This window comes from Pezoporus wallicus, unplaced genomic scaffold (genome assembly GCF_028554395.1).
Source record: "Pezoporus wallicus isolate ANWC-B61680 ecotype Strahan unplaced genomic scaffold, APGP_CSIRO_Pwel_v1 scaffold_3294, whole genome shotgun sequence".
NCBI lineage: Eukaryota > Metazoa > Chordata > Aves > Psittaciformes > Psittacidae > Pezoporus > Pezoporus wallicus.
Window position 1 is genome coordinate 10,849,798 of NW_026635478.1, and position 24,812 is coordinate 10,874,609.

Consider the following 24,812-nt stretch of genomic DNA (forward strand, 5'->3'; position numbering starts at 1 on the left):
CTTACTTAAAGGCGCATATTTTAGTTATATTAAGGACATAAACCCCCTTATGACATTATTTTAAACCTTCATTTGTTATTTGTAAATCTGATTCCATCTAATTATTTGAATCAGTAATTCCACTGCTATGTAGATGTGGACACTTCCTGACATAGGTTCTGGTTTCAGCTGTACAATGATGCTAAACCCTGACTTTTTGGACTGCTTTTTGAGTGGTTTCTCCTCTCTGCTGGCACTGGGCACCAAGAGGTCCCAACCTCACCTACAGCTGTGTGGGAGCTGAGTCCCAGTTCCCAGAATTTACAGCTTCCTTTCCCATTGGGCACAGGAAAGCTTCAGCTGTTCAACTGCTTTAGGTTCCTTATCTCTGGAGAAGTAAAAGTAATTACTACCTCAGTTCACTTCAAGCATGAAACAAACTTAAACCAAGAAACTACATTCTAGCAAGGTAATGGTTTTGATTGTAAAATTGGAAACAGAGTTAAGGAAATCGCTTGAGGTTTGAGGGACTATTTTGGCTGTAGTAGCCAAAAGACTGTCAGGAGTAGTCTTGTTGCTTTAGTGCTGTTTTTCCAACTGTCTCTGTCTACCTCTCACACTCATTTGTTTGCATTTATTGGTTGCTGTTGAATAGAAACAAATCATTGTCCAAAGCATGGTCTTTTGAAACAGTTCTTATTTATTGCTTAAAAATAAAGAGGACCCTAAGTCATTGACCAGGCTGGGCTGCATGGGGCTCTTTTACTGTGAGTTCTACCTGGGTATAAGTTTCCCCTTCCAGAGCTCCTGCAGCTCTGGATCTTCTGCTCAGGTTTACCTTTTGGCTTGGCAAGTTAAGTGAATTGTCATAAATTTCAGGAAGGTTTTGCCAACCATGTCCATGAGTGCTTTTTGCCCTCTTCCTGTTGCTCAGTAGCTGGCCTTCTGTGCCTCTAGTTTAGGGGATCCTTGTGCACTAGCAAGAATGTTTCAGAGTTTGGTAACTTGAGATGCTGCCTGTGCAGAAGCTGCCCCAGCCCTCTGTGGGCTTCACCTGAGTAGGATTTTCCTTGCTATTACTTCCAGTGGCTGATGAGTGACCATGAGTTGCTATAGGCTGCAGAGAACAGGGAAAACAGTCTCTCTTGGCCTCTGAGTCCTCAGGTTGCTGGCGCAGGGATGATGAAGAGGAGAAGGGGGAGATGGGTGCACAGAAGTATGTTGGTGAATGTAGGGTGAGGTGGTAGTGAAATCAGCAGATCAAGGGTGTGCGGAAAGAGGTAAGTGTGTGTGGTGGGGCAGTAACTGATTTGCGTGATTTAAAAGGTGGCGCGTGTTAGAAGGGAAGCAGGGCTGAAGAGGAACAGAGGATGATGGGCAGTTGCTGAGAGATGTGCAGTTCCCTCTGACAGAAAATAGCTAGAAGAGGTACTGGCAAACTGCCCGATTTCTTTTCAAATTGCTTCACATGGAAGAACTCAGCTTGTCACTGCACCTGTTTACTTTGGTGTTTCGGATGGTGGAAGTCTGCGCTGAGCTCTCAAACAGTTGAGTATTTGGTACTTTTTTCCCCAGGGTTTCCAGTGTTGTTAAGCAAAATGCATAATAATACTGCTTTCTCCAAGAGAGTGCCTGAGTTACAAAGTTCCTCAGAAAGAAATAGCAGTTTTAAGATTATCTATGGTATCTTACGCAATTCTTTGTGTAAAAGCACAGGAGTTCTTACTGGTGTTGGTCCAAACTTTGTTTGCAATGTATGGCTGACTTACTAAGTGCACGCAGTGCCCAATGCTTTGTAACAACTAAGATTATATCTAATGTATTGTGGTACTTTGGGAATCTTCTGATATAATACATTTTGTAGAGTTCATTTGAAATGCCCCTTTAGGTTGTTTCTGCCACATGGCATGGAGTTGAAATTACTTGGTAGAAGGCAGCTAGAAGAGCATATCAAGTGTGTTTTTTACCATCTGACACTGTAGGCTAAGCTTACTACAGCTCTTCTCTGTACAAAGAATTAATATTAAAACAGTAATCAAGTTTTTGTTCGTTGACCTCTGGCAGATAAACATCAACGTCATTTAAAAAAATCAACAAACAAACCCTGAAACAAGGCTTTTCATATGAATTTCAAACTACAGAAACTTGTTATGACCCAGTGCTTGGAGTTCTTATCTTGATTTTCTTTGAGAGATTTGTTTGTATTTCAAAAGGCTTTTTTTCCCCCCTGCACTTGACACACACAAGTTAATTGATGTTGCAGGGCAGTTGAAAGCAGTCAGAGGATTGGGAAAACAACTGCTTAAACTCATGGCAAGCCCCAGATTTTTGTACCTGCTGCCCACAGTTAAAAGAGAGCAACCCCATTCTTAAGGTTTATCCTCTTTTGAGTGAAAACTTGCGCTGGTATTCCTGTGTGCAGAGAAGGGTGGGTCAAGCACCACACTCCAAGCCACCTGAGCTGCCTGCCTGCCTCCTGAGGGTGCTTGGGATGAAAGCTGGAGGAGCAGCAGGCACAAGCCACTGAGGCCTCCCCAGCCACACCTGCAGGATGCGTTTCATTTCAGCGTGGGGAATTTTGACTGCCTCCAGTTTGCGTCTACATCCTGATGTCTGTGGAATTTTGTGTAGTTGTGTAATCGTGAGCACTGTGATGTGGAAAACTTAACTAGGCAGCTTTAGAGGGCAGCTGATTTAGGTGTGACCAGTATAGTTTTGTTCTGAATCTGGCAATACCCAACGTTATTTGTACAGTCCCAATTCCTAGAATTCCATGAATTGTGCATATCCTCAGTTTCTCCTTCATGGATATGGAGAAAAGCCGAAAACCAAGAACTGTTGCAAATGAAATGTGTGTAAGAAGTACCTTGAGTTGAGCAGTAATTTTCTTCCACTAACTTAAAATCAGAATACATGCTTTGCAGGTGGGGTGGCTAACGAATGGTAGCTCAGTGCTGAAGACTGGAAACAGTGCTTTTTTTTTTTTTTGCCTGACTTTGTTGATCTTGTTTTAAAGTTAACTGAGCTCAGATTTCTGATGAGCTCCCCAGTTGTTCCAGGTAACTGAAACATTAGTGGGCTTTGCTAAAGTATTCACTGTCACCTTTTCAATCTGGCCAATGTATTTTTATTGTTCAGAAACAATAAATAGAGGAAACAGAAGTAATATATTGGGAAAGACTGGGTGTCGGGTTTGAAACACTAAGAGCAGATCCTTGTGCAGTTATGAGTGGTGAAAAATGTTCAAATGCAAGTTCCATTCTTCCGACCAAAGAATAAAAGTTTTAAGGCTACTTAGGTTAAAAAGAAAGAAATCCTTCACTTAATAAAACCCCAGCAAACCGCACCAAGAGAAAAAGGTTAACTGCGTGTTAGTGGTATTACTTTGATATCTTGGACAATTTCCAACTAGGTTACTGCCTTTTGCTAAGGTAGACTCAATTTCAGCTGAATGCACCGTCTGCTCCTTGCTGTCTGCCATGCGTGAGGGTGCCAGTCCGTAGGCTTCATTCCTCTTCCAGATTTGAAAAACAGGGACCAGTGGGCTTGACTCTTCAGAGGGAGCTGAAAAGTGAGTGTTGAGAGGCTTGTGGAATTTCATTGTTCTAAAATGAGGCTTTACATCAGGCAGGGCAATGTCTGTAACGCTTCTCAGGTTGAAGACAGAGCCTTAGTAAGTCAAGCTTTACTGCCAAACTGTTGTAATTAATAGTTTGGATTTCCGTGTTGCTGTAAGAGCAGTAAATCTGAGTATTTCTGTGAATACAGGAAGTCCAAGTTTAAAATCAGATTGTCAGGTACTTTGTAGATACTCTTGCATATTGGTGCCATCATAATAGTATGTTATTTGTAAACGATAGTAGAATACAGAAAAAAAAGTCATGCCTTTAAATGATAAAAGTACAAAATAACATATAGAAAATTTACTGGATTTCTTCCTTTTTGGGGTTGGTGAGGAGGTAATAACTTATTTATGTCAGGCTGTAGGTGACAGTTTGCCATTTTCTTAGTTACTTTTTCTAAGTGAAAGATATAACAAATTTTTATGACATTATTTCCAGTGGTGGTCTGAGGTGTATATTCTACATCTGCAAATTTGTAGACATAAGTTGCAAATATGTCAGGAGGCAATTTTTTAAAGAACCTATTGAAGAGGATCCAAGTTAAGATTTCTGCTTCCCTGCTTAAATCTGCAGGCATACTAAAAGAAAGATTAGGATTTGATCATGAAGCCATTCAGAGGCAGGCATCCAGCTCTTCAGAGAGAGCACTGCTATGGACCCTGGGCAGCTGCAACATTTGGGTTAGAGTTGTGCTCAGTTTCTGTGAGAAATGGCTTCTCATGCAAAAACAAACAAGGTCAGGACCTGGCAGGCAATAAGTCTTGTCTGTATTAACTTTTGTAGTTGGACAGGTTTTTCTGCCACTGAATGTAAGGAGTAATTACCATATCCCCTCACCCCCCCCCCCCCCCCCCCCCATGTAATATCTAGGCTATAGTAAAACCACTACATGTAAAGTTCTGTTATGACACCTTATTTGAAACAAAACTGTGTATTAGGCTGGTGGAGTCAAGCTCCTGTCCATGGGACTGTTTCACCTGGTCCACTTTCTTTCTGTGGCAGATTAAACTCTCTACTCTGATAGGTTGCTTTCAATAGAATCATTTTACTTTAGCAGAGCTGGAACTGGGACAACGCTGGTTTGAATTTTCAAGCATAGATCTATGTATGTTTGAAAAGAAATATTGTAATAAGGGATGGGACTCAAGCAGAGGAGCAATTTGCACAGGGTCATAGGCATGTTGTGAAACATTACCAAAGATTCCAAGTTCTGGGCCAGGTTTTATAAATGTTGATCTGGTAAGATGTTCCGTGCTAAGCTGCATAAATTGGTTTATCTCATGGTGAGCCTGGGAGTAAGCCAGATGTGACAAAACTAGTTAGTTTTTTTAAGTTTTCGTGTGTCAACTGTGTGTTTTAAAGATGCAGAATTAAGTTTATCATTACAAAAACAAAGTGCTGAGGAGTTTTATGCATGCTGGCATTACTGTCATGCTCATACATAGGGTGGAACCTCATTGACACTGGCAAGTATAATTACTGATTTGTAATTAATTTGTTCTTCATTTGTAATGGAGGTGTGAGATAAAATCCTTCCTCCTTTCTTCAACCAGATAGCTGAAGTTACAGAAGTCACCACCCAAAGCACATATACTTGTTAAAGTCTGAGCAACAGCTGAACACTGTTACCCGAGAAGCTTCACAGAAAGAAATTCAGCATCGACTGGGTGAGCTATGCAGGCCTAAGTGACCAGAATAACAGAGAATGTAGGACAAAAACCTCAGTCGTAGCCAAACAAAACCTGTTATATTGACCCAAGGACAATAAAAATGAGTGTGCTACTGAGCACTGTTCTCTCTGAAAACTGTAGTTAAATAAACTCCTGCTATTTGATTTCTCCTGTGTCGAGGAAAACAAGAATTTATAAATTCTTTCTGAATAAATGATCAAGATAATGCCTTATACCATCTTAAACTTTTTTTTATAGTGGAAACAGCCCTTAAGTCTCCAGAACTGTCCTATTACTTGTGAATAAGGTTAACCTGGTATCATTAGGTGGATCCAACTTCCAAAATGGAAATTTGTGATAGGTGTTCCCGTGGAGCCATAGCGCAAGAAGCAATCACAGAATAAAACCTGCACCCTCAAAAGAGACCAGAAAGAATTGCTATGACTTCTAATACAAGAACTGGAAGCCCTGCAAATGGAATTGAAGAAATAATAAAAATGACATCTTAAAAAAAAACAACAAAAAAAAACCTTGGGTGCATCAGAAGGAGTGAAAGCAAAGAGGTTTCCTAAGTGAACTCTTTGAATGATCATTTGCAGATGAAAGTGAAACCTTGTATGGGCAGCAATTAGAACTCTCTGGACAAGTTTGGGAAATGAGCAGACAATATACCCACTCTCAAACAGCAAAGTGAGTCAATGGGATGGTGAAAATATATCTGCTCTGATCCTGATCTGTTTCTCCACAAAATACAGATGAGGAAAGCTTCGGATTGCTTTGCGTTTGAGCTTCAGCAGAGACTTGACTTTGGAAATGAACTTGAAGATCACTTATCTTGCAGATCAGTTATCCAGATGAGGAAAGATAGATAAAAAAATAAAGGGAAATTTAGAAGGTGATGAAGTATGACAACATTTTTTTGAACTACCTGGGGAGAACTCCTGTTGGTGCTTACAATTCCTGACATTTTCAGTGTAATTTACGTAAGGAAGAAGTACAGAGTCAGGACTATGCTGAGGCACCTTGGGAACAACTTGCCATTTAGTTGTAGGAATTACTATGGGTATGCTTTTACAAGTGTTCACAGATCTGGGAGCAGCAGGGTGACCTTGATGCCTCACCCAGATGAAGTCTCTTTGGAGGTTAGTTCCAGGTGCAGCTTTAGGTAGAAGATCAAATAATTATTTCAAGGAATGACTGTTGAAAAAGCGGTCACTTTTTCTTTCCTTCTCATAACAAGCAAAACCTCCTGAATAAGATGCAAACCTCCTGAATCATCCACTCGAAGAATATATTTTTCCTGGAATGGACTTCGGAGCAGCCAAAGGCTTTCCCAGGAGAGCATCTGGAGAGATAATGGGCTCTTGCCATCATCTTAAAGTGTAGCATCCCCTGAGAATGGCAAGATCAAGGTTTTCTGGTTGCATCAGGCAAGCTGGGAGTGTAGAAACAAGATAGTATGTGGGAGGTTATATTAGTTCAGAAATTGTACTGTGGCTTTGCAAATACTGAATTTGGGGAGGCTGCAAGAATCTTAGCTGATCTGAAAAAAGTACCATTTGGTGAAGTATAAGCAGGATGTGGAAGAGGGTGCAGGAAATGTGATGTTTGCAAGATAGGAGAGAGAGAAATCACCTGTGCAACAGTATCTTGTTGGGGCATCGATGGAGTGTGTTGTTGAAGAGCTCAGGGTTTTTTTGTGCCGGAGAATTTATAGTTATGATTGTCCATTGACGTGATAATTACTGACTTCACAAAATCACCTGACACTTGTAAAGTCAGGCAACAAAGGACTCTGGAAGTAGAAGAGACTTTGCTGAGTGATTTTTGTAGGTTTAGAGTCAAGAGTGAGCCATCTGTGGGTCAAAGGAGAATTTTAAATTCAAACTATCGTGCTAAGTCTTCAAGACTATGGGCTTCTGTAAAAGATGCAGTAGCTCAGTGTGCCCACTATCGGGGTGTGGTAGCGTCATTAAGGACTCATACCTTCAACTGCCTAATTTAATAAACTCAAGGAAATTAGGGCACTATATCCTATTGCCCTTGAGGAACTTAGGAGTGGATGAGAGCATGAATTATACTCCAGAAGCTATTTTGTTTCAATATAAAGCAAATCTCTTATTTTAAAGATATTTTGGGGTGATGTGGACTGTGCAGAAGATCAAACGCTAGACTGGAAAAGCTTGTTCAAGCCTGTTTGGTAACATGAACATTTCTGGGACATATTTTTAGAGGAGAGCCTAAAGGAGTTCATGAATTGACTGGGTGTGAGTGGGACATAAACGAATCAAGGAGATTCAGTCTCAGTTGCACTTCGTACCTCCTTTTTGTATGTTGTTGATGCACATGCATTATAATAGTCTAGCTTGTAGTGACAAGTGAGTGGATTAAAGATCTGCATGGAACTGATTGAAGTTTATGTCCAGATCAAAGAATGAAGAGCAGCATTTCCAGCAAGCTCAGCTGAAAGAAAGTATTTTGTCAGTAGCTGCTTTTCATCTATTTTCTTGGTTTAGCAGACATCGTAGAAGGACTAGAGGTATTTATCCCGTTAGCCTGAAAGAACTGAAAATACCTTGTCAGTACTTCTTTCCAGTCATTTGAGTTCTGTGAGGATGCCAAAGATACTGTATTCCCAGACTTGCCTGAGTGATGAAATGTGTTCAAGTACCTTCAAATACCCTCAGAGTGGTCTCTGCACCTTGGCTGTGGGTATCTAGGTAGGTAGATGATGTTACCTGTTGAAGGAGTTTTGGAATTTCTATGTTCTGTCTGCTTTTGCTCAAGAACAGGATGTTTCTATGTGATGGTAGTTTTAGGAATCAGATCTGAGTGCTCGTTTTCTAAGGACTGATGAAGGCACTCATTATTTCTAAAAACAGGTGCAGTTTTTCTCCCTGACTTTTGCAGTCAGAAGAGCTATGGATCTGTTATGTAAGCTGGGCCTTAAATACCTTATATGAATTCTTGGTCCTTCTCTATCTAATCGGGACTGAATCCTTCTCAGTGACATGAGGTAGGCTATTTATTTTAGAAGAAGAAGATGGTTTTCCTATGCATCCAATGAAATATGTTGGTAGCTCTTTCTGTGTGGTGTTTGGTGCTGGTCTCTGGGCTATGCAGCCAGAGCTGGTTCACTGCAGTTCCTCAGCATTTAATCTACTGTGTAAGTTGTGGAGCAGCAGGAAGCCAGTTTTGTCCCCATTACTGAGCTCTGGTGTCCTGAAAGAGCAGTCTGTGTGGCAGTTGCATACATCTTTGCACTACTGATGCTGCTTCTGCCGCAGCACTTGCAGTTTGTGTGGCTGGTGGGAGGATGTTGAAGGGAAAATTTGAGCAGTAAGGGGTCCACACAACCCAAACAGTAGATAACAAATGGTTATCACTAAAGATTCAACCTTATTATGCACAATTTCTTCTTCTAGTGTAGTTTGACAAATCAAGCAATTCTGAGCTTTGGGATACCAATGAGCTTTGGTTTCCTCTTTGTTTGCAGGAAGGAGGAGATGCTCTGTTTTTTTCCCAGATTAGAGATTTATCTTGGGAGATGGGCAGATGACTACCACTATCCAGTCCCTAGACTGAAGGTAGAACCTTTCAGGTTAAACAGTGTATGTGAAGGGACTGAGGGTTGCCTGGAAGAAGCTGTCAGGCTCTTTATAGTGGTATAGATGTAAATGACTTGAGATAATTTCTGTACAGGCTGAACTCTCCGAGGAAAGGCAGTGGTCAGGACTTCAGCACTGCCTCAGCTAGCTAATGGCTTTTTGTGTTCTGAAGGTACTGTTCCCACCTTAAACTGAAACCTGAGAGGCCGGATGAATTTTTGTGTGTCTGGATTTCTGGTTCACTTAGCACTAATGTGGAAGTAACTGCTTTCAAACGGCCCTTGGCCAGAGAGCATTGCTAAGTGGTGCTGGGAAGTCTTATTTTGCTTCTGCCACTTTTGCTAATGTGCATTGAGAGGAGGGGAAGTGGGATATTTGTGCCGTCCCTTGCAGGTGGTGAACTGAGTGCTGGCCAGTCAGGTGTTTTCTGGGCACTGTGTTGCCAGAGTAAGTCAGCAGAGAATCTGATCCGAATGCCAGTTAAAAGTCTCCTCCGCAGCTATGACAAGATCTGCACAAATTTAGTTGTCGGGAACTTCTGCACAACTTCGTTGAACATAAGTGCTGTGATACCTTTTTCTAATTTCAGGATGACAAGTTGGAGACAAACTTTTCTTTTGTATAAACACAGAGCTTTACATACAAACAAACAGTTATTTTCAGTGCTCATTTCCTAGAAAAAAAATTGAACTTCAAAGGTAAAAATAAACAAAAATGTTCTAAAACCTCTTCAGATTGAAGAGCAGGGAAAAAAAATAAACAACAAAGGCTCAAGCTCACTTCCAATTCACATAATTGCTAACACAGAGCTGCAGACCAGCTAGATGAAGTGCACATTGTGAGGCATGGGAACAATTTGTACTCCTTTTAAGCTGCCAGAGTAGCAAGGAGCATATACAAATGCAGTAGAATAAATCCTCCTCTCTGCTTTCCATTTTTCTAAGAAAGATCATCCATTTAGGTTTAACCAATATCTGTTTTTATCTTAATGGTTCACAGGAGAGCAGTTAACTTCTGATGTCTCATTTAGGGCACTACACTGATGGAAGAATTTATATGAGTAGATTGCAGTATCAGGGATTATCCTACCTTTTGATTGGCGAATAGTTTTTCAAACCACTGAGGCCGTGGATATACATTTACTCTGTGAGCTATTTTTTATCCATGGCTGCATGTCACTGTTCAAATCAAACAGTTTACATGAGTGCTGCTCGGCACTCTCTAAGCAATAGGAGTTCATATACTTAAACAATTTAGTAGATGATTTGTTCTAATGGAGTTCACTGTTGCTTAGAGACAGTCAAGCTCTGAAAGGCTGTAACATGAATTGAATGAAATAGCTCAGTATTTACTTTTGCTCTTTCCTGCATTTGGGTCAACTTAGTTCTTTTATCGAATATGTGATCTATGAGTCTTATAACTCAAAAAAGTGTCAGGCATCACCTAAATGCATGCTGGTTTGTTTCCGTGTGTCAAATGAGAACAGAGCTCTGCTTCAGCGAGGTACTTGGGGCAAGGCTGGCAGCTATGTTTTGCAGTTGGAAAAGAACCTTGAGAAGAGCATGTCTGTTTTAGCAGGAGGCCAGACCTTCTGCCACTCAGGCTGAAGCATCTCTCAATGTCCTCTTAAACGGAAGTGATAATCAAAATATAGCAGACTAATTGTTTATGTGAGTGGATGAGATTACCCCAGACAATGTGGTGCTGTTTGACTTGGAGAAGAAACTGTGTAAGCCTACACAAGGCTGCATCAGAGAGCTAGTGGATTGGCTTTTTGATTATGTAATCAAATCTGGAAAGGTGATAAAAATTGAGCTGATTTTCGGGTGGGGTGCTATACTATCTTTTCAGATCAGCTTATAGCTGAGTAGTATTATTTACTATACACAAATGAACAGGGAATCGTAGCTAAGGCACTGAATGTGCCAGGCATTGGGTTGACTTCTTGTGATAAGGCATCCGAGAGGGTTGTGGAGTGATAAGGAGAAGGTTAGAATAGTTTTACTGTGATGAATGTTATTGCACAATATTAGGCTGACTTTAGCAGGACTTTTAAAATGGGGTTGTGTGCAGCAATTAGTTTATTTAACTTGAAACTAGCTGGGAATTTTGGTATCTCCTTTTTTTTTTTGTGTTCACATTCCCCTTCCAGGGAAACTGCCCAGTAGCAGGGCAGCCTTGCTGCTACAGTCAAAGTCACTATGGGAGCCAGGGCGGCATGGATACAAACCTCAAGATCTCAGGCTTTCCTGTAATTGCATTTAAGACTATACACTAACATAAAGAAATGGAACACACATAGTACCCTGAAAAGTGGAACATTTTCTTTCTGGGAAGGGCTGCTAGAATGTAGCCCACTTATTTTTTTTTTATTTTTCCATCAAGAAAATAAAAAAGAGTAGCCGGAGAGCACCAACAGATCCAAAAAGGGAAACAGGTAGCTTCCCATTGTGTGCCTCCATGGTTCTCACCACACTGGCTGAGTGCTGGTCATGCAGGAGTAAGTAATGATGACTACTCCATCACCCACCACATTCTCACCTAGCTCCAGTTCCTTGTGGTAGCTGCATGGTCTTCTTCAAACCAAGTCCTTTGTTTTCTCCTGTTGCCACTCATGTTGTTTTCCCCAGCTCACTCCAGCAGGTGCAGGGCTCGTGCCCCCTTGTGCTACATCTCCCTGAGACACGGGCTGTCAGTGTGCTGTCTCACTGCTGGCCTTTTCCACATGTTGGATTTTGCCCCTTCCTCACCCACCTGTTGGTGGGCATGTTTTGGGCAGTCATGGTCATAAAAACTCCCAGTAGTTCCTTACAAGTTGCAGTCAGGGCTCTGCTCAGGGTGCAGAGGAGCTGGCCCTGAGGTCCTTCCTCCGCAGTGCCTCTTGCTAGCCAGTGCTAAGCAGCTGCTTGCCCAGCATTGTGACAGGCCCTGATGGTGAATGGAGAAGGGGAAATGATTTTTCTTTTTTTCCCCAAGCACACAATGAAAGGAAGCGCTGTAATAAACAGAGTAAGGTAAAAAAGCTTTCCCGGCACATTACCGTCTAACACTTCTTCATCCTGTTTCTCTGCTCCAAGTCCCACTCGGCAGGACTCTGCTGTGGGGAGGGTCACGTCCAGTGCCTGGCCAGCTGGCTTCTGCCCCTGCCAGCCCTGGGGCTCAGGCTCCCTAGGGCAGAGTGACTGGAGAGCGAAGAGCCCTTGCTTGCTACTGGGAAGGGCTGCCAATGTGATGCTGTAGGCTGTGGTGGAGGAGCTTTGCATTCCCAGCTGGTGAAAGCCTCACTTTGTCCAGTCAATGGGAGGAAGGGCACCTTTCCCTTTGATCTCAGCAAAAGAAGGCCTGTGTACCTTAGCACACTGGAGCCAGTATAGAACAGCGACATTTCACTGTGGACGTAGCAAAAGAAATAATAAAGTGTCCAGAAGTTAAGTAAAAGACAAGAGGGGTGGGTGAAAGGGAGGGTGGGGAGAGGAAATACTTGGAGATGTCTGCAGTGCTTCCTGTTTGTTTCTGAAAATTATGAGTCAGATCCCTACCAACAAAAGAGAGGGGTTTGAAAAATCGTGAGTGTTAAAAAAGTGGTTGTGCATGGATTCATTCCCTTGGTCCTCTGGTTTCTGAGCTTTCAGAGCTGACAGCCATTTTTCGTGTTTCTCTGGGTGGTGATGACAGCAAGCAACATGTGCTGTTTTCCTGTTCTGTGAAAGTAGAGGTTTCTTTAATATATAATCTTATAGCATCAGGAAGTAGGCCAATAGTAAAGATACCAAAAATTGCAAGATTTAGAACAAAACGTATGATACTGTCGCAGTTCTTCTAGAGTTGATTGCTTTGACTTTAAAAACTTTTGCAACATGAGTTGTAACCTTCAAGCTGGTTTGTCTTTCTTTGTGACATATACTTTGACATATACTTTGGCATGGGAGGAAGAAGGTGTGCTGTGTATCCCTGGATCATGTTTGAGAATAACAGTGCTTTGCAGTCACTGATTCAGAGGGATGAACCATGCTCCTTTTTCCTAACTAAAACGTAGTCCACATCTTTAAAACTTGTGGGTTTAATGGGATTGTAATGTGAGCATTAATATGGGTGTGTACAGGCGTTAATGCACTTAAAAGGAAAAATGAAGTGGATGCCATTCTTCTATTTACCTGTATATATCACTGAAGTGCAGGCTTTTCTAGAAGATGTCTTTGTTTCTCTGCCAGTTAATTCCCAGTAAGCGTACGTAAATGATAAAAGGACTCCAGCTCTCCAAAGAGAAAGGAATTTTTTGCAGGCGTTTTTCCTCTGTTATGGTGTCAGGGTAAACTGTACTAGGAGACCTGGAAGCTCTTCTTTCAGCTGAAAAGAATGCTGCAGAACTGGAGGGCCTTACGGAAGAAGGCCAAACTTACTTCTTTGTAACAGAGCTTGTTGTTAAGACACACCTTAGTAGGTGATACAACATTTGGACCATTGACAGCACAGCCTGGGAGTCAGCCCTCTTCGGTGATCAGCAGAGTTGTTGCCCTGATGTTTATGTAGTGACATAAATCCCATCCTGTCCCAGCTCAGCAGCATAATGTCAGTGCTGAGAGTGCAGGTGCAAGTGCTAGGTCAAGGATGAGACCATGTTCAAATTTTCTGCCATGTCTCTACTAATAAACACATGCTCACGTGTGCTCTGAGGTGCTTGGCTGCAATGGTTGGTACCAGCAAACTGCTCAGTTTCCTGGTGTGATTTTGGCACTCATGCTGTCCCCAGATCCTATGCAGGGGCAGAGATGGAGGGTTCCTGGAAGCTTCTCCTGAAGCGTGCCGCCGCCATGGCTTGGATCCTGAGGTCTGCTGAGGTAAATGTAGGTTTTCTGTGCTGCTTGGTCTCAGCTTTTGGGAGTGTTCTTGGGCATGTTGAATTTGTGGTTGTGAGTCTAGTGTCACAGTGTTAAGACCAGAGATGATGCCAGCCTGCACAGTGGTCAATTGAAGAGAAGTCTGAAGTGGTTTTGAGGTTTGAACCTGCTTTTTACTTAATTTTTCAGTTTTTAAAATGCTAGCTAGGAAAGAGTCACTCCAGTAGCAGAGAAATGCACTGGCTCTTTTTTTCCACCTTCATACCCATATACCTGCACAGAAGCTACTGTTTTGCTTATGGCTGCTCCTTCTTTTTCTTTCCTGCTTCCCAACTTTTTCTCCAAGCATTTCCTCTTCAGGTTGCTGCTTAGTGCTGGTACATGTAACTCTCTTAAGCGAGCATGTACAGGTTGGGTGTAGGTGTGGCAAAAGGCTCCGAGAGCTGCTTCCAGCAACTGGGAAAGCAGCTCTGAGAGAATCTGGAACAGCTCCCAAAATGATCTCTCCCAGTAGGAAACTGGCTCCACTCAGTTTAAAAACATGTAAAAAGAGTCACTGCAATTTTTCAGCCAATTTTTTTTTTTTTTGGAAGGTGTTTTTTAACTTGCTGCAGAAGTAACAGAAAAGTGAAGAAGACAATAGGCAAAATAACCTGGCCCAGCTGCAAAGAATTGTAAACATCTGTCATTGCAAAATGAACACAATAAAATCTGTTGTTGGAAGAATTGGAACACGTGTTGATGTGAAGTTATCTCTTATCCTTTAATAGCTGTGCATAGTTCTTATTACCGTCAGTGAAAGCTGGACACATATCAAAGGGTGAGCAGATCTAGTTCAGTGACTTTCTGCAAACCAAGTCATTGTCCCTGCAGGCAGGAGTAAATGCTGAAACCAGCAGCAGGATTTTGGGAGCTGAATTACATGTTGGGTACCAGCTTGATGATGGTTGCGCTCTTAAACTGAGACCTGTCTCCTTTTATCTGAAAGCAAAACTAAGCAGTGCTCTACTTCCAGGGCATTGTCTCAGCAAGAAGGTGGTTGGGGAAGGTTCAAGTACCTGGTGTAAAGCCCAAGTTTGTCCCTCGTTACAGGATACAGTATGTCACGTGGAAGGGGGGCTGTGGCTGCTGTGGGTTCAAGTTGTGATGCATGGTTACGGTGGCACAGTATTGCTGGTTGTCCTTGAAGAGAGCCTCTGAGCAGCTAAGGGAAGACAGGCTAAGGAAAGAATATAAAGGGAACTAGGTCAATGCTGAGTTATTGTAGAAAAGGGCTGTTTGACTAACTTGAGTAGAATTACACTTGTTCACACTAGCTCAGGACTTGTCACCATTTGAAGGCCTCTGAAATAAGGAGAGTCCTTTCTTCATTCAACATCCTGACATATAAATGAGTTTGTAACATAGAGTATTTGGGTATCTATTATCTAAAAAGGGGGAACTTTTTTAGCAAAATGTTAGGCACAGAAGATTTGCCGTTGCTGTGTGAAACAAACACTGAAAAATGTGTAAAATATCAGCATTTTGATTAAGAAATGTTTTCCACGCGCATTTTTACACAGTGTGACATGGATTGGTCTGCCGGATTCTTACTATTTATGTTACAAAATAGAGAAAGAACTTGGTTTGATTTCCAGGATCTAGATTCCAAGTTGTATTTGCAGGATCAGTAATATGTATATATGTATTTGAGTATGTATGTGTTCTTCTATATGTATCTTATTGTCCCAGAAATTTGTTAGAGACCCTACAGTAGCATTGGAAGCTGGTTTGCTTAAACAACAATATTATTACATTATGCTGTTTCAGCCAAAAGTAAGTTTCCCAATTCTCGCCTTTTGCTTATGCTTCTTTTATACAATGTGTTGCTGTTTTGGCGTGTAGGTGTGAATGCTTTCATTACCATTTTCAGTGATGAAGTCACTTTTGGATCACTGGACAGATATTGGCATTTCTCAACAGTATTTTTCTGCGTAAACCTTTCTCTCCGTTTTCATTAAATGGTGTTAACAGTGGCAAATTCAGACTTTCCGATTCCTTTCATTAGTGCACAGTTCTTCAGTCCTTTCAAGAGGATGTTCACAAATATGTGCTGTGGAGCTATATGCACACAGCTGAGCAAAAAGCACAAATTCTCATGGTGGAAGCTGGATGCAGGATTTCTTTTGAATGTGACTATTTTCTCTATACTGCTGGCTTTGCTTTGCTGTCTCTGGCTGAATAGGTAACCTTGCGGTGAGTTCTGTGTGTCTACTTGATTTTGAGACCAGTGATGCTATTAATAGGTCCTCTTCTCTGAAGTCACTATGTACCATAGGAATTTAAGCTACTCAGTCTGATAGGGACTGATTAGTGAACTACATGCCTAAAATTCATGTGAAGATGCAGACTTGCATAAGCCCGAAAATTCCATTTTTGTTTAACAGTGGTCACAGTGTCAGTGTTGCTAATGTATGTTATGTCAATATACGTAGTAATTCTACTTCATCCATATGTTTGCACATTGGGAGAGCATCCATGCGTTTACACATTGGGAGAGCATCCATATGTTTACACATTGGGAGAGCATCCATACGTTTACACATTGGGAGAGCTGAGTGGCAGACCTGTTATGCGTATTTAAGGTGTAAGCAAGTGGAGTTAAAGTTATGTGTTTAATCTTGATTTTCTGATTTACTTCTAAGTAAGCGTCGTATTTGTATTGGGCCAAATCCTAGACTTGTTGTAGTGTTTGCATTCAATATGTAGCTAGTTGGAGTAAGGATTAAATAGAAGAGCTGTGGAAATTAGATTGTACTTAAACACTTTGATGAAGGATGCCTCAGATGCTCCTAAAATAAACAGAAGGAATATTTGGAGATTATCATGGATGTTTGCTGTATGTGGCCTTTGCCCTGAAGAGCATGAATATAAAGCCTCTGTTGAATACTGTATGTGTGCTAACATTTCGAATAGACTGCTGAGTGAATGAGCAGATGATGGCATTTTTGGATTTTAATGTATGATAATATGCTTGAAGAAGGAATATTTTAATACCTATGTTTATTTCTGCAGTGTCCCACTTTTTAAAGTCTTGCCTTAAAATGATCTAATTTCCAGTTTTAACAAAATTGGAGTAATTAATACAGCTTTCTTTACCATCTTCATTTTGTGTACAATTAACTGAAGTGGTCCTTCACAACTTTCCTTCTGAGCAATAGCTGAGCAAGCTTAATTGAAACTAAAAGGATGTTTTTCTCTTTTGTTCCACCATACGTCAGTGGCTGGAATATTTTGAGATAAACTGCATCAGCCTAAACATTTTCACCCTCAAATATATACTGTTGGTCATGCTGGCTCTTTTAAACAAAAGATTTTGCAGACTTCAAGAGATACGTATTCCTTGTACCCTATGTGTAGGGACATTAACATAACATTTTCTCTGCCTGTTGGAAACCTGGTAGGGAGTGTGCTCCTCCAAGAGTGCAGTGTTATCAGTCTTGTTTCACTGAGGGGTGCACAGAAGGAAGGTAGATGAGGCAGGAGGAATATCTCAACCAGATCCACCCGGGTTTCTTGTTGGCATCTCAAGCCAGGCACAAGAAAAAATGCCAGGTGTTCAGGTTGAACTAGGAGGAAAGCCTTGCAGAACGTTAGTACCTCTGTCTGAAGATGGTTTGGAGTTACACTTAACAAGTTTTGCCAAAGCATAATCCTCTTACAAGTAGCCAGTAGACAAGGGAGAGAGAAAGGCTGTGTCAGGAGGATGTTTCATGCTCTTACTTTACACATCTGCCCTAGAGCAGGTTGTTTTTGCCCTCTGGAGGTGCCTGCCTCTCAATCTTGACTGAAAAAAGATCCCAGATGGTGGATTAAAGCTAGACATTTTAGGCTTACATAGCTGAACTCAGGCCACCAGAATGCCATTTGCCATCCTGTATCCAGGTGAGCTTGTCTTGGCAGTGGTGAGCTTGCTGGTCGTGGGCTCCTTCCTTCTGAAGGGTCTCCGATATAGCAATGCACTTGGTGCTGACACTGCTTGTTATTTAATAAGCAGCACTTCCCCCCCCAGGGCACTTTTGGGAAGGTAGGATCACTGGAGTGAAATCTTGGCCTCAGAGAAATCAGTGGAGAATTTGCCAGTAAGTTCAAAGAAAGCCAAGATTTCACCCAAAAAAGAAAATGCCAATAACAGAAAAATTGTCCAGTCTCCCAGGTGATGCATACTGTTAGTGGGTCTGTGTTCTGCAAGCCACTACTGCTTTCAGAAAGCTTTCCTGCTAATCACTTTATATCCTTTCCATCTCTTAGCTGTAGAAGAATGTCTTAATACAAATTTCATCCAAAACAGTATGTTTTCCCATGCAAGACTTTCTTCTATTGAATGCCTTTAGGCTACCACAACATCCTTGTATGGTAGAGTTTCACTTTTCATATTAAAAAGAAAAAAGAAGGGAAGGAATCAGACATTTCCTCAGTTTTATGGGAATGTAATTTGTTTTTCAAAGGTACTGAGACAGACTGAAGCCAGAACAAGCCTGGGAGCACACCCCCAGCATTTTGGAGAAGCGTAGACGGACTTTGTGTGACTGGGGAATGAGCTGGGTGGGGTGGGCTGGCACACCTCCTCCCATTGACACTTCCCAAGTCCCCTTTTGACAGCAGAAAATAGGTGTGCTTGGCAGCCCTGCAAAGTGACTTAATGTGTGTTGTATTGTTGTGAGGATATTGAAATACTGTGTGAATGTTTATTTACTTGGCAAAAATTAGTATGCTCAAGATAAGCTCAATACCATTTTCCCTGGGCATAAATGACTTAACTATTATGCAGGCCAAGAAAATTACAAAACTGAGACTAAAACTGAAGAATTGTTCCCCGCCCCCTGCACTGTAATCACCAAATAACACTTTATTTAATCATTTACTTTAACTCTCCTTACAATTTATGTCATTTTGTGCAATGTTTTAAATGTAACCATAAAAAGGATTAACAAATCCGACTGAACAGGTTCCTGAAGCCTTTACAAGCTAAAAGCATGACTGGATATAATACAGTACAAAAGAATAACAAAGTGGCATTCAGAATTTATCGCTGGATTAATTAATTGAATCGGAAAAACTTCAGCTTTCTGGTTTTGATTTGTTTCTTCCCCTCCAGCATGCAAGCCTGCAGGTGCAGTTACGAGAATATATGAATGTATGATCAGATAAAGAAAAAAACCTTTAAGGCTGATTATTAGTGCAATTGTTAGTGCAACTGTGGAGCTGCCTACTAGCATGCTGTTGTTTCGTTTCTCAGTATGCGCCTTGTGCCTTGCTTTCTGCCCTTCTGTCTCCATGGCATTCGATAATGCAATTCAAAGTGACCTGTGCGAGCATTTTTCAGCAGAGTGAGAATGGCTGAATGTTCCTGATCTGTGTAGCTGAGATGGTTCATGGTGAAATTTGTCTGCTGTTTTAGACGCTTTGAGAAGTCAGGAATATTTTTAGATGCATAGAATTTCATTTTTCCACTGCAGGAGTACAATCTTGAGTAATGTGCTCTAGGTGAGCCTGCTTGAGCAGGGAGATTGGACTAGATCACCTCCTGTGGTCCCTTCCAACTTCAACTGTTCTGTGATTTAATAGCTTCTTTCAACCTGTGTTAAGCTTTACGTTTATTGCAATTAAAATTTATTTAGAAAGGAAAGAATAAAGCTGCTGAAGCTAGGAGCAGGCAGGAGTCAGACTTTGTGTCTCTGTCTGTGCTGCTGCACCTCATTGGCATGTAGTGCAGTTCTTGTTTAAATATTATGAATTGTGATCCTCCCATTTATCAAAAGGGATTTTTAACAAAAAATCTTCCTAAATGGTACAGAGGCTTAATAGCCCTGCTGTAAGTGCAAGGAAGATCCTTTTTATTTTCTGTGCAAGTTGGGGTTAATGTGGGAGACCCTGAAAAATCACACGTGAAAAGATGATGAAAAATTTGTCTGCAGAAAGGAAGGAGACAGGAAGAGGGGTGAATTTTGTAGAATGGAGCTAAATCATAAAGCTGTAAATCATTTGAATCAGAACTGGTAGTCACAAAGGAATATGAACTCACATTTTGGGAAGGGTGAGGTATGATGACTGTAGATTTTTGGCAAGAGACTGCTTGAAGCAAGCAAGAAGTGGGCTGACGCAGATGCCTGATAAGAGGCTCAATGAGATGAAAAGTGGGTGGACTTGGAGAAGAACTGGGTGGACCTGATTGTTTTGGCACTTGGGTATTTGATGCTTGATTTCCAGGGCAGCAAAATTTTAATAACCTATTGTTCATTATTGGTTGGCTTCTTAGTGATGTGACTAGAAGTTCTTTTCTCAAATGGTTACTGTGTGGAGCATGGGAGAGGCTTTGTAGCTGCAGTTAGGAGAAGAAGGTGCTCTGGAGGAGTGTTTTTGATAAGGAGGTTGTGTATGTGAAGAGATGACTGAGGAACGAAGGAGAGGTTTTGAGGGCTGCTCTTTTGTTCACAAAGGGGTGTTGAGGTTTTGTGTCTTTGGGATGTAGCCTCAGCATGATTTGTGAACTGATGTGGAACAAAGACATATTGCTTGCCTCTAATGACAAAATGTCGAACTCATCTTACTGTTGTCAATATTGCCCCCTCTTCCTGCTGCTGTCAGGCCTTATGCTGCTCAGAACAGTGAAATAATATTACCGCTAAGAGTAAAATCTGAGCAGCTGGGTGTCTTAGATTGAAGACGTTGCCTCTAGCTTAATTTATTCAGCTTTTTGAGGAGTAAAATATATATGTATAAAGAGTATCAAGCTGAATTCTGTTCATCCTCATGTATTGTAACAGGCATCAGTAGCTGGGTCTTGCACTTTTTGATGAGTTAGGCGCACATGCATGTATGTATAGGTATATGTATGAGAGTCTGTGTGCATATGTGTTTGTTTAGGTACTGTTTTGCTTAATAACATTGGTTATGAAAAGTGGAAGTCTGTTGATAGGAAAAGTACATTTCAGGAAGACTTTTTCAAATTGAAGGCACAAAGAGAGGAAAAATGGACATTATGTAGCTCCTTTCTTGGACAATCTAAAAAGCATCTTACAGTATGAAAGAGCCCTAAAATCCATTAAATCCATCATCATTCCTTTCTGTTTTTCATTGGTTTTTGTTCTTCCAGAGTGTAACTCAGTGTAAATTTAAAATTTAAAATAACTCATCATTGTGAAGATTTTTCCTAGGTTTGTAGCTGTACCACTATTCCTTGACCCTCATGCTACATCTGCAAGTTCCTAGAAACCTTTGGTGTAAGTAATCAGTGGAGCTTGTAGGACATGAAGACTCATCCAGCATACATGATTCATAACTGAAAACACAGATACCATTAGTCTCTTTTGCCAACATAACCTCCTTATCAGTTACACTGCTGCCGCTTAGTCTTGCTCCTGCCATTGGTACAGCCTTCCTCCTGTTTCCCCAAATAGCTAGTGAGTCCCCCCTGGTTCTTCAGAGTCTCACTCTGTCTGTTCTTTCAGTGAAAGTCCCTACAAAGACTGCTGCTGTACCTGGTAGAAAGATTTAGTGGGAATTACTGCAAGTTGTTATTTCCCTGCTTCTGCCCAGTGCCCAGGGAGTGGAGCGATGTTAGAAACTCTATGGGTAGTTTGAAGTTGTTTATATTAGGCAAGCTCTGAAAACAAATGATGAATAATATTGGAAGAAGTTGGTCCTGTCCTTTTGATGCTGAAACAAGGAGAGGCACTATATTTGAAATGGCTTGTAAATATGTTTACACAGGTGCTACCTTCTACATGGAATTCACTGCTGCAAGATATTGAATGCTTATACACATTTGGCTTTGCATATGGTGAGAAAGGACAGATTGAACTCCACCAAAGGAGGGAAAAAAATGAACATATCTGTGCTTTGACCAATTTACATGATATGGTGCACTACCCTGGCTAACACTAACAGAGAGTTGAAAGCTGCCTTTGCTTTCCCCACCTGCCTCTGCTGAGAAGCACACCTTAACTCACAGACACTGCTTTAGATAGTTTCAGTTCTCATTTAATATGGTTTTATACACTCTAGCATGATGTCTTAATGGCTTAAATACCTGCTAGTCTGTGAGATTGGTGATATGGTGAGGAGCAGCCCTTGCTTCCCCTGCAGCAAGTGGAAAAGCTTTCCCTGGCTACAGTGGGAAAAAGACTGGGCATCAAAGACAAGCAATCCCATTAATGTTTTTACTTTCAGACCACAATTCTGCAGTTACTGAATACAAAGGGTTATGAGTAAAGTCTGGGCTGTAATTATTATTTTGACTTTTCTGATGATTTATCTTAGGCACCGGTGAACTACTGTACAACTTAATTACTGCAGCAATGCAACAGTTACTTGGAGGCATTATTCATAAACCAGATACTTATTGCGTTCAGGGAAGAACTTGCACAAATAAAAATCATATCATACATGTGCAGGGAGCTCCTTCCATTTATATATCATCAACATATGAAAAACTGAAATGCGGTCATGTTTTATCTGCCAGGAACTGTGGCACAAAGCAGTAGCAGTATTGTCTGCAGTCCAGCTGAAGAGTTGAACCCTCTGAAGTTTGCCAAAGCTTCTTTGGTGATAGAGTAGCTTGGATAGACTCACAGAACAGTTTGGGTTGGAAGGGACCTTCCAAGCTCATGTAGTCCAACCGCCCTGCAGTGAGCAGGGACATCTTCAACTAGATCAGGTTGCCCAGAACCACATCCAGCCTGGCCTTGAATGTCTCCAGGGATGGCACATTCACCTGGGTAACCTGTGCCAGTGTTTTACCACCCTCACTGTAAGGAATTTCTTCCTTATGGCCAGCCTGAATCTCATCTCTTTCAGTTTAAAACCCTTGTCCTATTGCAACAGGCCCTGCTAAAAAGTCTCTCCTTGTCTTTCTTATAGGCCCCTTCCAAGAACAGAAAGGCTGCAATAAGGTCTTTCTGGAGTCTTCTTTTCTCCAAGCTGAACAATCTGGAAATGAAGAAGGGGAATATTGGCATAATAATTTCGATTGGTATTTAAATAGCTTGCAAATATGATGGTATAATACAGTCAATTCTGCCTTTATCAGAGTTTTGTCTGGTGTACTTTGGCATCCTATGCAAACCAGCAAGTGAGTGATCTTAAAACATGCTGTGCCATTTTCTGACAGAAGTTGCAGGTGCCCAGGACCTTTTGCAGTCAAGCCTGTTGCTCTGTTTCGCACATCTCAGATGGATTGTTTGCATGCTACAAAGGTCATGAATTACTGCTTGCTTAACACAGCCACCCAGCAGGCTTCGGCAACAAACCAACAGCTGCCTTTTGGCTTGGTATGAAAAGTGGGATTTGAATATTTTGAAATGTGTATCGGAGGAAGTGGTCTGTGTTTGAAGAGCCTCTTTCGTTCTGGTCTACAGAGCAGGCTGAAGTCTTGCATCATGTGCAATGTGCAACTATAGTACCCTAACAAACACATCCACCATAAACAAGTAGCTACTGAACATTTTGAAGGACATACGGTTGGAATACAGGAAGAATGTAATTGTGTGGAAATTTTGGAGATTAAGTTGTTGGAAGACTGCTTTGTAGACAAAGCAATACTTCATTCACGTTTTTGTCCTGTGTTGTAAGATACTTTGTAAGGAACAAAGATGTCAGAAGCGAAGGCATGGAGCAAGGTCTCAGGAGATGATGCATCTTGCCTGCCTTACCTCTGTCCTGCCGTTGTCCTGCCATTGTCCTGCCACATGTCAGTTCATCTTTCTGTGTTGTCATTTCTGTGCTGTCACATCTCTAGGATGGGAGTAGCAGCAGTTTCTTTCTCCTTTGTCTTGTCTGATGCCTTTGGCTCCTAATAAGTGCAGAACTCAAGGTCTTTATCCTTGCGCCTTTAGAGAATGCTTAAATGAAAGTGATTGATATTAATCATTCAATATCTATTTTCTGAGCCTTACAAGTTTAACATATTTGAACACTGTAGCTAACTGGCTCAGTGTGCAGGTTCTTGCTGGTTTTTCTCAGCACCAACACTTTGTTTTCTTTATGGCTTTTGTTATGGTGATGTGGTGCCATGATGAAAGTTTTGCATTTCATCCACAGTTCTGTCACTAGAGTCCACAAGTTGTCACCAAGGAACACAAGTTGTTCCTTGTCAATTTCATTCAGATTCCAATATACTGTCTTCCATCCTGACAGTGCTTAAAGGTCAGACCTTACAGGTTTATTCAGAAAGCTGTTTAGAGATTTTGTTGAGGGGGGGAGTACTTCTTGGCATTAAAATCCTTTGGCAAAGCGTCTGTTTAATATAGTCTTTTGCAGCCCTGTTTCTTCTGTGGTTCCAGGTTTTAGGTGCTGTTTATAAGAATCTTTAACTTTCTAGATCATAGACAGATCTTGCAGCACTGACTCTTCCTTAGTCCTGCTTTCCAAACCTTGCTTTGTTCTTGTTAAGCCTGGCCAAACCTAGACTGTGAAAAACACAACTCCATAAGGCGATAGCAGATCCCCTGCCTGATCCTGCAACCATTACTTCAATCTCCCTTCTTGCTGACACCTCACATTTGCATCCAAGTATGTTATGAGAACTGAGCTCTTGACTTGTAAAATTCTACCATTTTCACTTCTGTTTCTGGGAGCTGCAAGTGGGCAGCTTGTCAACAGGCAGCTTGCTAGAGGTAGAGAATTCATGGGCATGCTGGGGGATTGGTCTTGCTGCACTCATGGCTGGATGCAGAGACTTTACCAGCTTGTGTGAAAACTGAATGTCTGTATTATGTAATTTGGCTGAACTCAGATTGTGCTTTTCCTGGCAATTTCCCACAGAAAATGCTGCTAAGGCTGTTGTTGTGAAGTGGCAGGGCAGTAGTGTGTCCTTAAACTTGATTTTCCTGAATAATTGTTTGAAACAGGCAGATTATTTACAAGATGCTTCCTGAAAGGAAGCTGAATTTATGTTTAGGGAGTTCTGTGATAAGATTAACAATTTATGTTCTTGAATTTTATTGCTTATTTAACTTCTAAAATATTGTGAGAAATAGATTTGATTTGTCAGTTAGATTTTGTGATATAGATCAAATAAATTATTATTCATTTTAGCAAAAGAAACTGTGGTCC

At 41.3% G+C, this 24,812-nt stretch overlaps 1 protein-coding gene and 1 long non-coding RNA gene across 4 annotated transcripts in view; one reads left to right on the plus strand and one right to left on the minus strand.

The window, feature by feature from the left end:
* ITPR2 (inositol 1,4,5-trisphosphate receptor type 2) overlaps positions 1 to 24,812 on the plus strand; it is a 252,076-nt gene that overhangs the window by 6,373 nt on the left and 220,891 nt on the right. The gene's annotated exons all lie outside the window — the stretch shown is intronic.
* Positions 263 to 8,009, minus strand: LOC130609200 (uncharacterized). The gene is made up of 3 exons (XR_008974731.1): positions 7,848 to 8,009; positions 4,124 to 4,180; positions 263 to 367 (listed from the first exon to the last, which is right to left on the minus strand). It is a non-coding gene; the product is annotated as an uncharacterized LOC130609200 (long non-coding RNA).